Below are 16,663 nucleotides of genomic sequence, written 5' to 3'. Positions count from 1 at the left end.
ATGATCAAACTCAACATTTACACATGAACCCCTTGTCATTTTTCTTCTTTTAAGATACACCATATAATCATCACCCCCAAATATGCTTATATTTCCACTTTCATCAACTTCTTTTGTACCAACATGTGACACATCAGAACTCATTTTTTGATTGTATTCATTAACCAACTCATTACACAACTGATGAATTCTGTCAACTTGCTTGGAATATTCTATTGGATCTGGATACATTTTTTCAAATTGAAACTCAACTCCAACCCCAACCATCTTGTACCTAGGATCTAAAACAGCAGCAACACCCATAATGCCATAAATCTCATCCCAATACTTCTCAAATTTCTTCTTCATGCTAGATGCCATATTAGCAATTAAAGAATTACTAGAAAATTGTCATTCATCCAATGAGACTTTTATTTTACAAACCAGAGTAAAGTAAAGATTGATAGTTGGAAATTTAGAACTAGAAAACAGTTGAGTTACATCATAAAACAACTTCAATCTATCATATATTTCCTTGGCAAGTTCCCACTCCTCATTACTTGGCACAGTTTTATATTGGGGTTCCTTCTGTCTTAACCTAGGAAAGATAGCTCTATACAATAATACAGTTTCTAACATCAAATAAGTTGAGTTTCACCTAGTCGGACAATCAAGAACCAATTTCTTACACTACAACAGGAACGGAGAATGGCGGCAGAAAATTGGGGGCCTTTCACCTTGCCGCTGCAAAACAAGGCTACCGAAGAAGGATCCCTTCATGTGCGCAACATTAGCGGCGATTGCTTAGTGAAACGCTGCTAGGTGAGGATCTACTCATAACTTAATTTCTGTTTTACCCCTTTTTATCTTATAACCTTTAATTGTTTCCTCCCCAAATTTGCAGAAACCCGCGAAGAGACCTTGGAAGCGCGCGAACACTGCCGTCGCTGCTCTACCGTGCCACTGCTGCCGATCCATCGTCCTCTGGCCACCGTCGAGCCTTTGCCTCATCCACAGTTCCTAAAACCCATACTCCCTCATCCAAGGTGTGCGACATCCCTAACCTCTGCTCCACCCTGCGCCTCTGTTTGGGTTGTCAAGTCGCGCAGCTGCCATCCATGCTTCTCCCAACGGCGTCGAAGTCTCCCATCACCTTGATCGTGCGTGAAACTGTTACACCATCCTCCATCGTGTGCCATTCTGAGCTATCGCAGCCTCTCCCCTGTCAGTGGTACATTCTGACACTTTGATCTTTCCTTCTTGTTTTCATTCTTAGTTCAGAAATTTGAAAAAGAATTTGTCTATATCTTCCGTTAAATGTGGTTAATTGATGCTGTTTAGAGTTAGGGATTTGAAGCTTCCACTTTTTTTTATTTAATGGGGTGCTTTGTATTGAAAGTGATAGTTAGAGTAGATAAATGGAAAAAGGGTTATTATCATTATTATAGGAATGAATTGGTCATGGATCGTGCTCCCTATTTTTGGAATTGGAATCATTAAACAAGAGGGACTTAGGAGCATGTATAGATCAAAACAAAACAAAAAAACGCTAAGGTGTTCATGCTGATCTCCATTATGCTCTTGGTATGCTACTAGCAGCTATGTTCTGCCTCTGAGCTTGGAATTGTTGAGATTGTTCAGTTTAATAGTTGCTGATCTAATGATGTGTGTTAGGGGAATCACTTACAAATTTTGATGCTGATTGTTGCCATTTTCTGGTCATTGTGCTTATTCTGCTATTGCTTATTTGCTATTGCTATTGGACCACTTCTCATGGTGCTGATTTGTTATCTTTGGTGTTCATTTATTAATTGCATAATTATGTTCCTCACAATGCTGAGTTGTTATTGATGTGTTGCTTACCAATTGTTATGCTGCTACCATTGTGGTGTTACTCTACTCCAAACCAATTTGGTTCATTTTATGCTAAGTGCTGTTGTTTGGTTGCTACTATGCTTACTGTGACAAGTTGTAGTGATCTTAGAATAATTAATCATTCCCTAATAGGTTAGGTATCCTTCTAGCTTAAATTTAAGTTGATTATGGTCATTGCCTTGCTTTAGTCTATCAAAAGTAGTAATCTGGTGGATCAATAATCACACTTGCTACTTATATCACTCACCATGAACTTACTAGGCCCTTTACAGTTAATCTTTTCTTGCTTTCTTCACCTTTTTTTAAGTTCTTAGTGTCATTTGTTAAAAGGATTGCCATAGTATCTATCCTCACATATTATGTATTCTATGTATCTAAATCCAAGAAGAAAGTAAATCATGCTGTTGCATTCTCGGTTCCTTTTACCATATGTGGCAAGTTGATTCCTATATGATTTGTTCTTGTGTTTTACATGATTAAATTTCTATCAACATCATCTCAAGTTACTTTTCAAGTCTTAGTCTGCTATTTTCCCTCTGATTTTTAATTTCAACTTTCATTATTTGATGGGAATAGCATTGCATCACGACGTTAGTAACCTTTGTACCTTCTTATACAGGTTAAACTATTTGTTGCTAGTATTTATTCTTTTGGTTCAGGTAATTTGTATTATATGGCATTGTTATCCATTGGCAAAATCAAGTTATGGGACCTGGTTGCTGTAATTCTCAAAAGAATAGATCCCATACACTTCATTCATCTTGCATGTCTTATTTTTTTGTGACAATCTTGCTTGTCTTATAAGTTCGTTTACTGCTATTTTTCTGCATAAAAAATGAACAAAAAAGAAGACAGGATAGAAAATTTGTAGATCAAAACAAAAAATGGTAAGGTGTTCATGCTGATCCCCATTGTGCTCTTTGTATGCTACTAGCATCTATGTTCTACTTCTGAGCTTGGAAATTTGTAGCCACTATACAATTACACTCTAGAGAGAGTTTTTGGGACTGAAATTACGCTATTTTAATGCAGATTGATTTCAACCTGAAAGTGTTTAGAGGCTCTTCAACGAAGAAGGTTCTGGTGCAGGAAGCGACGTCGTTTGGTGTCGGTTGCTAAGTACTACGCAAAGAAATTGTCAAAGTGTGTTTCTGTTTTTGCCGTTGATAAGAATTGCAAAATTACTTGCAGCAGAGAAGCTTCTAGACCACACTCTGATCAAGGTTATTTTTCTTTCAACTTTGTTATTTGTTTTGAGTATGATGATTTTGATTTATTATTATTGTTCTATTCATCTTTTACCTATGTGAGTAGCAAAATTAATCATTCTTAGTTAGGAAAAGGAAAATAATAAGAAGGAATTAAGACTGATACAAACTATAATATTATTAAAGTGTTATAAGTAATATTCAGCATTGGCAACTTCTCAACACTACAACTTGGCCATATTATCAGTATTATTAAAGTGTTATAAGCAATATTCTGGGAGTTTTGGGTATTGTTGGATAGTTGATAATATAGTATATTGGGGATTATTGGGTTGGTGACCTGGATTTTTTATTCGTTATTAGCACAAGTTAAGAAAATTATAGATTTTGATGGGGACGTTAAATGGGAAGGGTGAGAGTTAAAAAGACTGAAACTCTAATAAAGCTTTAAGGATAAAGGATGAAGGGTATATAGAGAATACATATCTAATCAAGCCAATTTTTACAAGAATTAGCACTTTGTTGTTGACTCTTCCAAGTGACAATTGAACGTTAGTATTTTTATTTTTCATATGTTGTGTTACTGGTGGGTTATTTGTGCTTTACACATTGGTTTGTTTTTTAAACAAATTTGCTAGAAAAGATCATTTTATTTTAGCAAAATTTATATCTGATAACTTTGATCCATCCAAATGGCTTTGATGGAACAATTTTAAATTTGCTTGCTTAGTTGAATCTCTTTGAAACTTGTACATGTCACTGTACAATTTTTTTTCTACTTGCTGCTTAGTTCCTGAGATAGATGCATTATCAGAGTATTTGGTTTATTGTGTCCGGTTCATTGAATTTATGAAAGCTTATTGATTATACTTTCTATACATTGTGAACCTAGTTCTATTCCATGTGTTGCAGCATTCATGCATGTTATCATCTAATTGATGAATAAAATGTTAAAATCAAGAGGAATTTCTAAGTTCTAATAAACATATAGACACATGACCCTTTATCCCATTTTCTATTTGTCAGATTGGTAACTGTTATGTTCAACAAAATGGTATAGAATATAAAAGTTGCATTTGTATTATTATTTATGTGAAATTAGAAAATAGTACTTAATTAATTTGTGCAGCTAGCTAGCTTAGCTGGATTATATATTCATTATTGGTAGAGAAATTGTTGTACAGAAGAGAGGATTTTGATGTTTTTACAAGTATGAATAATAATGGAGTTATTATAGACTTTGCGTGTTTAATTTAATTTAACATTTACTTAATTGACTTCAATTTCTTTGCCCTGACGAAAGTTTCCTCTTTCTTTTTCTTTTTTGGTTAATATAGTTTCCTGTTTCATTGCAAATGAAGCCAAAATTTCAAAAGAACTCAATTATATGCTTTATTATTATTACTATAATTATTATTGTTATAGCATCTTCCTTCCATGGTTCAAATCCAAATAAAGGTACCCCAATAATTCACTGTACTATGTCCATTTGTAACAAGTTCTGGTTTCATGCATTCATAGCCATGCCATTTTTTCTGTTATTTCTTAGAATTCAGATTTTTAAGTTTAAATTTTTTTGTTTGTCATTCTTTTTTTTTTAGAATTAAAGAAAATATTGGATTTTTCTTTAGTCGATCCTTAGAATATAATCTAGAGTCCACAACTTAGATATATCAGTAAATAAATATATAATTTCTATTTTTATTATTATTATTCATCTCCTCTGAATATATAATAAAAATAATTATAGTCTATCTATGTGTTGAGAAGAAGAACAATGAATATAAAATAGTTGACTAATAGTTTTTTTTTTTGTTGGGGCTACAACTTATGAAGCAAAAAATATTTCACCTGCTAGCATTTTTGGTTCCTTTTTATTTTGTCTGACTCTTCTTGCCCTGCCTTTTTTATTCTTATTTTTTATGTTTTTTTTCACTGAACCAATTATTTGTACTTACATGGTAAAAGACATGACAGGAAAACTATAATATGACTTTCTTAAAAGCGTGTCTAAAATAATATATCTACAATTTCAAGATTTTATTCTCTATCTATTATAATTGTTTTTTTATATTTTTTGTTTTAATTATTTTTTAAATCTAACTTTCAATCATGTTTTCTTTTTCATTTTTTAAGATATTTTGAAGATTCTATTCTTTGTACATTATGATTGTTTAGTTATATTTTTTGTTTTAATTATTTTTTAATCATAACATTTATTCCTGTTTTCTTTTTCATTTTTTAAGGAAGCTTTTCTTTATCTTTTTATTTTTTAGACTTGGAACCAATAATTCTTTCTACCAGTATTTTTTTAAAAAAGTACAGAATTTTGCAACGAGTAAGCCTCTTTCCCAATACCTTTTGTGTGCTACATGTTATTCGGGATGCAAGTAACTTTATTTCTGTTTTTGTTTTGAGTTATTCCGTCACTCCCTACATGGTTTTGCTTGTAATAAATTGTCGAGTTTAACTCGTATGTTACTATCCCATCTCATAATTGTGATAAACTGTTATTGGTTCTCTTGACACACAGCCCATTTTTATTACTTTTTTTAGTTTTATGTCTTTATTTACTGTTTATTTATTTGTTTGTGCTATTTCATTAAATTAGATATTGATAAGAGCTGGATTACAAAACCACGAGGTAGTGCAGAATATAGGGGTGGTCTGAATAGATTCCTTGACTTCGCATTTGCCATTGCATCATCCAATGGGATGATACATTGTCCATGCCCTTTGTGTGGGTTCTGATTTTTCCAAACTAGAGAGGATGCATACGATCATCTTCTGATGAAACCCTTTCCCCCTAACTATACTTTTTGGTTACATCACGGTGAGACGATTGTAGGCGAGAGCTCCAACGGTAGAGAAGTAGAACCCACTGGAAACTCAGGAGATCAAATGTGTGAAATGGTCCACGAGGCATTCAACTTCTCGAGACTGTAGGGTGACGACGAAGACTCGATGAATGAAGTGGACGGAGATGGTGTGGAGGGGTTGCCGTACTTATCTGACGAACCTAGCAACGAGGCTTGTGCCTTTCATGACTTGCTTGAGGATGGCGAGCAGGAATTATATCTGGGATGCTCAAGATTCTCGAAGTTGTCCTTCTTGGTGAGGCTATACCATATAAAGTGCATGTGTAGAGTGAGGGACAAGGCTTTCAGTTTGACTCTAGAGCTATTGGGGGATGCCTTTAAGCATGCAAAGATTTTAAAGACCTTGCACAATGCCAAGAGGATCATAAAGAAGCTTGGTATTGAGTACAAGAAGATAGATGCATGTCCAAATGACTGCATGCTATATCAGGGCTCCGACCAAGACCTATCTAGATGCAAACGGTGTGGAGCATCCAGATGAAAGCAAAAGATCCGGAAGAATTCTTTAGTAAGGATCAACATCGTTGTCAAGAAGAATGGGAAATCTCAAGCGGCGAAGATTCTCTGTTACTTTCCTCTGATTCCATGGTTTCAGCGGTTATTCATGTCCAGCAAGACATCCGTGGACATGTTGTAGCACAAGAGAGGAACCAACTCTGACGGTTCTTTGAGGCATCCCAAGGACGGCGAGGCATGGAAAGCATTTGATAGGAGATATACTGACTTTTCTGGTGATTCGCGCAGTGTTCGCTTAGCCCTGGCTAGTGATGGCTTCAATCCTTATGGAAACATCAATTCAAAGTACTCAATATGGCCAGTGATTCTTATTTCGTACAACTTATCCCCCCTGGATTTGCATGAAACAAACCAACTATATTCTCTCCATTATTATTCTCAGTCCTAAAATGCCTACCAATGACATAGATGTCTATCTACAACCCTTGATCGAAGAGTTGAAGCAGTTGTGGGCTGGTGTTGATACGTACGACGCTAGAGAGAGGAAAACCTTCAAGATGCATACTGCGTTGCTGTGGACTATTAGCGATTTTCTGGGCTTGGGTAATTTATCTGGCTGGAATACGTACGGTGGTAGAGCTTGTCCCACGTGTAATTTGGACACCGAGACTAAGCATCTCACCTTCAGTCAAAAAAAGTGTTTCATGGGTCATCGTCGCTTCTTGAATCATGATCATAGATATAGACAAGACCGGAGTAGATTTGATGGTAAGGTAGAGGATAGATCCCCACCTCTCAAATTGACTGGCAAGGATATCTTGAGGCAGTTAGAGGATTTGCACGTCTCACTTGGCAAGGTGCAGGTGGTGGGTGGTAAAAGAAGGCGCGGACAGCAGACCGTGGTACAAGACGAGTCTCCTTAGAAAAAGAGGAGTATATTATTTGATCTCCTATACTGGGAGAGCAACAAATTACGTTACAACCTTAATGTGATGCACATAAAGAAGAAGGTGTGTGACAACATTGTATTCACCATGTTGAATGTGAGTGGTAAATCCAAAGGCCACCTAAAAGCTCAAAAAGACCTCCAGTTGATGGGAATCAGGCATGATATGTGGCCACTTAAAGGTGGAAAGTATCCCTCTGCAGTCTTTAGTCTTTACCATGTCCAATCCATAGAAGGATGTCCTTCTGAGGACCATCAAGAATGTGGTCTTTCCAGTCGGGTACTCTAGCAACATTTCTCGCTGTGTTAATTTAAAACAGCGCAAGTTTTTGGGCTTGAAGAGTCATGACTGTCACATTCTAATGGAACATCTATTGCCAATTGCATCAAAATATGTAATGCCCATCCTAGTGTCCGCCGTCTTGGTAGAGTTCTCCTCCTTTTCCGATAAGTATGCAATAAATCCATTGAGCCTCAGTGACTTCCTCTCCTTCAGGATTGTGTGGTCCATCTTGGAGATGATTTATCCACCTTCCTTCTTCACAGTCACGGTTCATCTAACGATGCATCTGGTCGAGGAGGTAAGCCTTAGTGGCCCAGTGCATTACCGGTAGATGTCCCCAATTGAAAGGTAATCATATGAATAAGCATTTTTGACCTGTCATAGTAAGATAGCCTAAACCTAGTAGTTTACTTGTTATGTTCTCGAAGGTACTTATGTTGTCTCAAGCATTACGTGCATAATAGGGCACAACCGGAAGGCACAATTGCAGAGGGCTACTTATCCAATGAGATTCTCACATTCTGTTCAAGGTACCTAGATAATGTCGAGACCAAGATCAACCGACCGACGCGCGTTGATGATTGACCGAGCGAAGCTGCACCGAGCGATCACCAGCATGTTCCCGGAGGTTGGAAAGGTGGTCGGAGCTGCTGCATTTTTTTCTTTAACAGCAATCGAAAGCCTTCAAGCACATCGTCATGTACTAATCAATTGCATTGCTGTAGAGAAATTCTTGGAGTAAGTATAGAGTGAGTTCTAAAAGTATGGAGTGAGCCAATATAGTCTTGAGAGTATTGACATTGAATCAACCTTCTGTGTGCACAGTGAGTTCAGATCCATCACAAAGAGAAAGCTGCAAAATAAAACAAGGTCCCAATCTCATATAGATAGTGTTGTGCATAGAGAATTTTCCAACTGGTTCAGGCATGAGGTAATCCCTTATATCTCAGGATCCTACTACCCTTTGATGCTATCTTGCGTCTAATTGTTCCATGCCAGGTCCCATTTGGAAGCACTAGTCATTCAAACGAGTTGCAGTGGCTTACTTGTGGTCCCATCGCTCAGGCCAGATGCTTTAAGGCTTACAACGTCAATGGATTTAAATTTAGAACCATGTCGAGGGAGGAAAGGATGAAAACACAGAATAGCGGGGTTTATGTCACTTCAGATACTAGAAGTTATGCAAGCAGACGGGATAGCAATGTTGTCGTTGGCGGTGTCTCGTATTATGGTAGATTAGTAGACATCATTGAGCTAAATTACAGTGGTCAATTCACGGTAGTCTTGTTCAAGTGTCTTTGGACGGACACCACGTCGAGCAGAGGTATACGACAAGACATTTTTCGTCACACCTGTGTCAACTTTGCCACTCCGATTCACACCAGTGACCAAGAAGATGACGAGCCATGCATTTTAGCATCTGAGGCGCGTCTTGTGTTCTACGTGGACGATGAGGTTGACAACGGATGGAGTGTAGTAGTCCATGTGAAGCCAAGAGATTTGTTTGACATGGGTGAAGATTATGAACATTGTGAGATCGACTTTCATCCCTAGCCTTGTATGACTAGCTTGCCTGTATTTAATGTTGAAAGCCTACGGTTGACAAAAGACGGCGATTTAGAAGAATCCACTAATGACGGCCTTGAAGATTGTGATGAGGCCGCCGATTCATAAATACATTTCTCCATCATGCATGTAGCTCGTATTCATAGGAGATTCTGCATATATATTACTATCATGCTTCAATAATGATGTACAGTGGATTGTATTTTAGTCACGTCATTAGACAATAGATTGAATTGATCAATATATTTTAGATACATAAAAATTTTTTCTTTCATAGAAAGCTCTTTTAGCTAAATTTTGGTAAAAAATATAAATTTAAAGAGTTATAGCACAATAATTTAATATCAGTTACACCTTTGCTGATGTTATCTTCTATCCTTGTACATTCTTTCTATGTCTGTGGCCTATCAGGAAAATTGGAGAGCTGAGACTTCTTTTTGGTTTGCAAAAGCTACAGGTTCACAAAGAAGATGATAGATGCATCTCCCTTCTCTTCATTGGACCATGCAACATCCTTTGCAAGACAGCTGTGGTTTAAGGGGTCATGTATACAATCATGGCTGGATGCCTTCTTTAGAGACATACACCTCACTAATGCCATTCGTTATGCGCCTGCTTCAATGATGAGGGTTTGATTGCTGCTGTCCAATTTAATTTTGAATTCCTTTTTTCATATTTTTGGATGAAATCCATTTTAGGTGGTTATGTTAAAATTGTAGGAATTGCATCAATGGGACCGAAGGTACAAGGCTAAATTTGGGTTTGAGTTTATAACAAGTACGGACATGTGGTTCTCACAGAAAATACTTGATGATGTGAAAGTAAATATTCATGTTTTTCTTTTGTATTTATCTAACATATATAACAGTTATTTAACTATATAGTTAAATTCTAATTTCAGTTTTGTAAAATTAATACATTAGATTCATTTATCTATGTTTACGTGCAAAAAGAACAACAAATATTGATAATAAAAATACAAGCCGAATCACCATTGATTCGGGATAATTTAATTGTATTTTGTAGAACAAGATAAACTCTATTTTCCCTTGCTAGAAGAAACTTAATGGCATAAAATAGAGATCCTTTTGTGGCACTCAAGAATGACTAGTCTTTACTCCTTTAAAGTGCCTTCATGTCTCTACCCTCTACAAATCTGGGGGGTTATAAATATACTCTATTTAAATTGCTTGTGTTGGCATGATGTGCGATTGCTTAAAGTGAGCTCCCCATTTTTCATTGACGGTGACTTTTTTAATCATATTGAATTGTGAAAGATTAGCAATATATCCTTGCGAAGGGGCTTTAGTGGGTTGATGATAGGAAAAATCAATACGTACTTCTTCACATCAAGAAAGAGTTATATTTTGACTCAAGACAGGACCTAATTGTTTGTTGTGCCTTTTTTTATAATTAAAGTTTATTGTAATTTATCTTTTGTTTATTCAACATAGCAAGCAGTGACTCTTACTTCATAGCTACTTAGAATTACATATTCAATCCAACCTTGGAGTATGACATTGTTCTTGTATCTTAAAGGCTTTTAAAACTATGTAGTTATCACTGAGAAGTTTCTTAAACCTTTGAGCAATATCAGAGAATAATATCTTTGTATTTGATAATTGATTTCTGTGTGTTTTCCTTCTTATTCTTATTCTTATTCTTATTATTAGTATCAATCATTGATTCTTTTCCATGTCAAGATATATATCAAGCTTAGAATATGAATTTTTTTCCAGACAGTATTTATACATTAATTATGGTATATTGTGCAGGCACGCTATGAAAACTCTCTTGTCGTTGAACTGGATATTGCAGCACGGGAGGAATTCAAACTCATAGAACATGGCCTTGAACGACTATGAGACAGTAAGAAAGACTCGACATTTACGATGTTTATGTAATCTGATTATGTTCACACACTAATTTCTTCTATTCTGAGCTTGTTTGGCTATCATGCAACTCTCAGGAATGTCTCGAGACAAGATTCAAAAGGAATCTAAAAAACCGGGGGAGGTGGTTCCAGATTCAATGGAGGAAGAGGACGTTGTCTCCTCCGATAGTTCTGATGAGGCTGATTCTGCTGGACGAAAGGCTTCTATGCTGTCATATGACCTCAATAAGATGCCAGAAGAGAATGAATAACCTTATAGTGGAATGTCTCCTGGGAAGAAGAATGCGTGACACTTGGCTATGTGGGCTAAACGATACTTGAAACCTTAAGGATAGTGCAGTAGTTTAGATGAAGAATTTGGGTCTAGGTTGTATAGGATAGCCGAGACGTATTTGTTGAATTTGTCTTGACTTTATAACTGTTCAGTATCTTATGAGGAATTGTTATTATGCTACATTGAAGGCTATTGGTCTCCCATCTTTCTTATTTCTGCAATTTGGTGAAACACTATTATCATCATCATCATCATCATCATCATCATCATCATCATCATCATCATCATTATTATTATTATTATTATTATTATTATTATTGCTTTTAGCCTTATGTTATGTCTGTTGAATAATTAAATTGATGGTGTCAAATGTGAACATGTTAAGGTTTTGGAAATTAAGTTTGCTGACAGCATAAGAATTAAGTTTTATTCTTAATAAAGGTGAATCATTATGTAACATTTATCCACTCTGGACTATTTACTAGTCCATGTTCTCACTAGGATTGCCCCACATATCAATACATATAACATCAACAAAAAATTATTCCTCAAGAGAAAGAAACAAAAATGGAAAACATCATGAACTAAATAAAATTCATGTTTTATCCAATACATTTATTTGGCTTGAACTATGGATAAATAAAAAAAAATAGAGGAACCAAGTAAAATAAATAACTGTAAAAATCTCACAAAAACATTTAAAACCTATGCAAACAAAAGAAAAAACATTATCTAACTTGCTGACTGTAAATTTAAGACCATATATAATGGTACAATCTTCTTGCTTGTCTTTAAGCCTGCTGTGATGGCAATTTCAAAAGGCACATTGTGATCTTTGCCTTTGAATTTGTTTGGAACTTCAATTCTTCACCGAAAGGCAAGAAAATCTTGGGAAGAACAAACCTCTCTTGCTCCACATGAAAAAAATGATGGAGATTTTGCTCTAAAGTCGGCGAAGATTTTTTGGTACAACTTTAATTTGTTGCTTCAAGAAATCATTCGGCCCCTTTTATATAATGTTACTGAGAGGAATTAAACTACAAAGATATTGACACTGACACGGATGAAACTTTAAGTAACTGGAAACATTGGCTTAGACAATGGTACCAACGTAGCCAAATCCAACAATTGAGAAGGTTATGGTCTGAAGGAATAGGTACACAAAGTAGTTGTTCTTTCCATGCACAAAGACATAGCATCCACAGACGAAGAGGAATGCAGCAAATCCAAGCTCCAACATGTTAAGTATGTCTAGCCAAGAATAACAATAATCAAGAATAATTCAGAGTGATTAACTTTTTATACTCTTCCAACCCTTTCCACCGTTTCAAGTAACTGCATTATTCAGAGTGATTCCTTCCATTGTCAGGGTAGCCTCTTTAGAACTTTTTTAGTTACAAAATTCACCAAAAAAAGGAAGAAAATACTTTCAATTCTAAATTGATGAAAAAAATAAAAAAAAATGGTCAAGATTGGTGGCACCAATGGTTTACCCTACTACTTTTACGAAATGGAAGTTATCAATATAACACCAGCTATATTAATAGTTACTTAACTAATTAATCTTTAAGTTTTTTTATACTCATCTGCAAGTATTCCACCAATCCTAGATTTATTTACAAAAAAATTTCCTGCTAAGACCTTTGTTCCCTGAGCAGTTCTTCCCATAGCAGCTTCAACAAGACTGGGGCTTGTTTTCACTTAAACACAATTAAGACTGTGTCTTATTATTATTATTATTATTATTATTATTATTATTATTATTATTATTATTATTATTATTATTATTATTATTATTATTAAAAACACTAAAACACTAAAAAACTTAATAACAATAGCCTTATACACTCTCCTCTACCGCATCCCTAACTCAGCCGTGAATCCAGTGAACCAACCTTTCACCCAGAGAAGCTCTCACCTCTTGCGCTCTCGCCTGTCCTTGCTGTATCTGACGAAGACTGCTCATCTTGCATCGCCGTCTCGGTCTCTACAAGCTGCTTGTCGCGTCGCCGTCTCTGCCCGCATGGTCATCGTCGATTTCGGCCTGCTGTTGGCCTATCCTCTCTTCTCCAATAAGGACTAATATTTCTTTCAATTTGTGATGTTAAAATGTGATTATGGTTTGTGTAGTTACAGTCAATGAACTTTGTGCATATATACATCTTTGTACGATGCTCCTCTGAAATATGAACAAAATTAGTAATATTTATATAGTTGAGGTTTTTTTTTATCAAATTCCTATTATAATAACCTATGCTATTAAGAACCTTCCAAATAATCAAGTCTCATTTTTTTTGTCAAATCCCACTCCATTAACTTCACCAACACAGACACACAGTTTTGATGAAATCACACCCCAATTAATAATCTCCTATGTAACGGAAAAGCAACCTCACCTATCTATTTCTTTAATTGTATATTTGGTCAATTTGCAATTACTTGTCCTTCTGTCATTTTCCTAAAATCATCTTAAGTAGGTTTCAAAACCCAAATCAATTGTGGGGATGATTAAGAATAGCGGGGAAAAAATGTGAGGTGCCCACTGCCTACCATGGAGGAAATGCATGACAACTAATAACTTACTAGCAAAATGAACTCTCTAAGATACTGAAAAATAGTCTAATTATGAACCAATTTATACACGGTTATATGCTTATTTGGGTTGATATGCTTCTTTTTCCTCATTGTTTCCATTTTGTTTCCTTTATAACTAACATAAAGAGTATTTTAGCTCATGACTATGTGTTGTGCTGATTAACTCCTTGCATTGTATAGTTGTGTTTTTTTGGTTAATTTGTATAAACATAATTTACCAGCATTATGTGTTGTTGGAAATAATGTGATGATTTTTTTCTGCATCATTTTCTTAGGAATTTAAGATGGCTAGGAAAGGTCGTTACACGAAAAAACCAAAATTAGGACCATGATGTCAGCAACCTCAAATGGCTCCGCCTCCGGCTTTGGCTTTCCACCAAGATGACTCTCAAATTCCCCCGGCCAGCAATGATAGCGTCCCTGCAACCTCACGCTCGTTCCGTCTACTGCGCAGTGAACCAAGGCCTGCTCCATAGACGAGCACAAATAGCATTCAGAACTCGGAGCTAGGCCACGTACACTTGGACACTAATGCAAATGAGGTCGATTCTCTTGATCAAGAAGTTGACGACCTCTTTGTTGCTTCTAAAGCTCAGAGTCATAAAGGACGAAAGACTATAGAGTATTGGACGGTTAAGATCATCGGTAACATATCTATTAGATTTTCTTTGATCAATTTACGCTAGACTCTATGTTATTTATTAGTCTTCGTGCATACTATCCACAATGGAGACACATATAAGGTATTATATTTGGCTTATAGATTCTGATGGCACAATCAAGCCGGCAAAAATAAGTGTGAGGGAGGCTATGGAATGGTCCAACGGTAGAAGGATCATGCTCAAGTTCAACAACGAAAAGCAAGCAATTAGAGAGGAAGCTGGACTGTTGAGTGGCGTTCTTGGTATGCTAGGATCTGACTACGGAAATTTTCCTATCCGTGAGGAAAGTTGGCATCAGATTACCACTAAAGATAAGGTTTATAACGAATGTGTCAAGGTAAAAGTTTATATCCGTGTTGAATTAAATCTTCTTATTTGTTACAATTATTAACAAATTGTATTATCAATGCAGCAAATTTTTCACTTTGATGAAGATAGTGAAGGAACTATAAAGAAAAATATTTTGAAAAGTATGGGAAAGTCATGGAAGGATACAAGGTTGAGGTTATATGATGCTTGTTACAAGCCAACATCAACGATTGAACAAAATATCGAGAACCGTCCGCCGGGAATTTATCGAGAGCATTGAAGATGGTTCCTTGACTATCGCACCGAAGCTGAGACGCGAGTAAAAACAGTATATCATTGGTACACAACAATACAATCACCTTTGCATTGAATCTTTTTAAATCACTTTCTAATCCCCCTTTATCTCTGATGGACCAATAGGAGAAGTGTAGAAAAAATGCGATAAATCGATCAAAATAACTATATACCAACACTGGCGGTTCAAAAAGTCTCGCACAGCAAAGGGAAGAAGAGGTACTGTACTTTTTTATTCACTCTTCGGTCTTGTACTTTACTTTTTTATTCACTCTTTGGACTATCCCTATGTCTATATTCTCTTTGATTGTGTGAAATACGGTAATGGATCAAACTTTGTTGTTACAATCAGAACAAGAAGGAAGGAGAGTCGGTAGAGGAGAGTTATGGATCAAAGTTCACAAAAAAAGGATGGCTCTTATATCAATGATGAGGCAAGAGCAATTGGTGTAAATTCAACTTATTATAATTAATCTTCAAAATTATGATCTCAAATGGGTTAATAGTTTATTGATGCTTTTTAGTTGCCCCTTCCTTGTATGCTGAGCTGCAAATAAGTTTTTTGTTTTTTTTTCATTCAATTTTTACAAATAAGTTTTTGGTTCCAACATCTCTAATTTGATATTAAGCAGACGGGATAAATTACTTGATTTTTATTATGAGAATAGTAATAATAAAAAGAAAAGAGAGATAAAAAGGCTATTTATTTTATTGAAATTTTATTAAATATTTTATAAATACTGATGTTTTAATAGTTCTAATTATTTCATTGCCCATTTTATTTTTTTATTTATTTAAATGAAAAGAGTTTTGAGAGCGTGTAATATTTATTAAGTTTAGTAAAAGAGAAAGAATAGTGGAACTACAAGAATCCAGGGAGTTCTAACAGATGAAAACTTTAGCGTACTTGGTTGTCTTGTAGTTTCTCAACTTGATTTTGTGACAGAACTGGAATCCAATCCAGTAATAAGTATTCTCTGCTCTCACTTCAGATATATATATCCCTATGCATACTTTATACTTTTGGTGTTCCCAAAACACCCCTCATTTTTTGTTTAAATTAAGTTGAATGTATTTGAATCAGATCCATATTGTTGTATGTTTGTAGAAAAGACTTGAGGAGATTGAGCAACAGGATGAGTCTTCTAGAGTGTTGTCTCAAAATGATTCCATTACTCAAGTTTTTGGAAGAGAGTAACCGGGTAGAGTCGTGGTGTGGGTTTCGAACCGACCGCTAGTCAACTCGTCGGTCTGAATTTGCATCCATCGGTCAATGGACTCCAAGTAGAGTAGACCCAGACGAAGCTAAATGAACTACAGGCAGAGCTGGAAGCCGAGAAGTTGAAAAGGAAGGCGATGAAGGATGAAGCAGTAGCAGAGAAGAAAAAGAGAAAGGCGATGGAGAGTGCTTTGATTTATCTATTTCAATGGCAGGGTTAGGAG

General features: G+C 35.7%; 2 long non-coding RNA genes across 4 annotated transcripts; both read left to right on the top strand.

The window, feature by feature from the left end:
* Positions 998–15,669, top strand: LOC110270325. Its single transcript, XR_002359731.1, has 4 exons — positions 998–1,210; positions 2,887–3,077; positions 15,347–15,439; positions 15,573–15,669. It is a non-coding gene; the product is annotated as an uncharacterized LOC110270325 (long non-coding RNA).
* Positions 10,551–11,572, top strand: LOC110270326. 3 transcript variants are annotated; one of them, XR_002359735.1, is made up of 3 exons: positions 10,551–10,704; positions 10,968–11,061; positions 11,162–11,572. It is a non-coding gene; the product is annotated as an uncharacterized LOC110270326 (long non-coding RNA). The 3 variants fall into 3 exon arrangements; XR_002359734.1 differs by lacking the exon at positions 10,551–10,704 and adding an exon at positions 10,714–10,823; XR_002359733.1 differs by lacking the exon at positions 10,551–10,704 and having other exon boundaries at positions 10,844–11,061.

Source organism: Arachis ipaensis, chromosome B03 (assembly GCF_000816755.2).
Source record: "Arachis ipaensis cultivar K30076 chromosome B03, Araip1.1, whole genome shotgun sequence".
In the NCBI taxonomy this organism is placed as follows: domain Eukaryota; kingdom Viridiplantae; phylum Streptophyta; class Magnoliopsida; order Fabales; family Fabaceae; genus Arachis; species Arachis ipaensis.
This window is presented reverse-complemented; position numbering and strand designations above follow the sequence as displayed.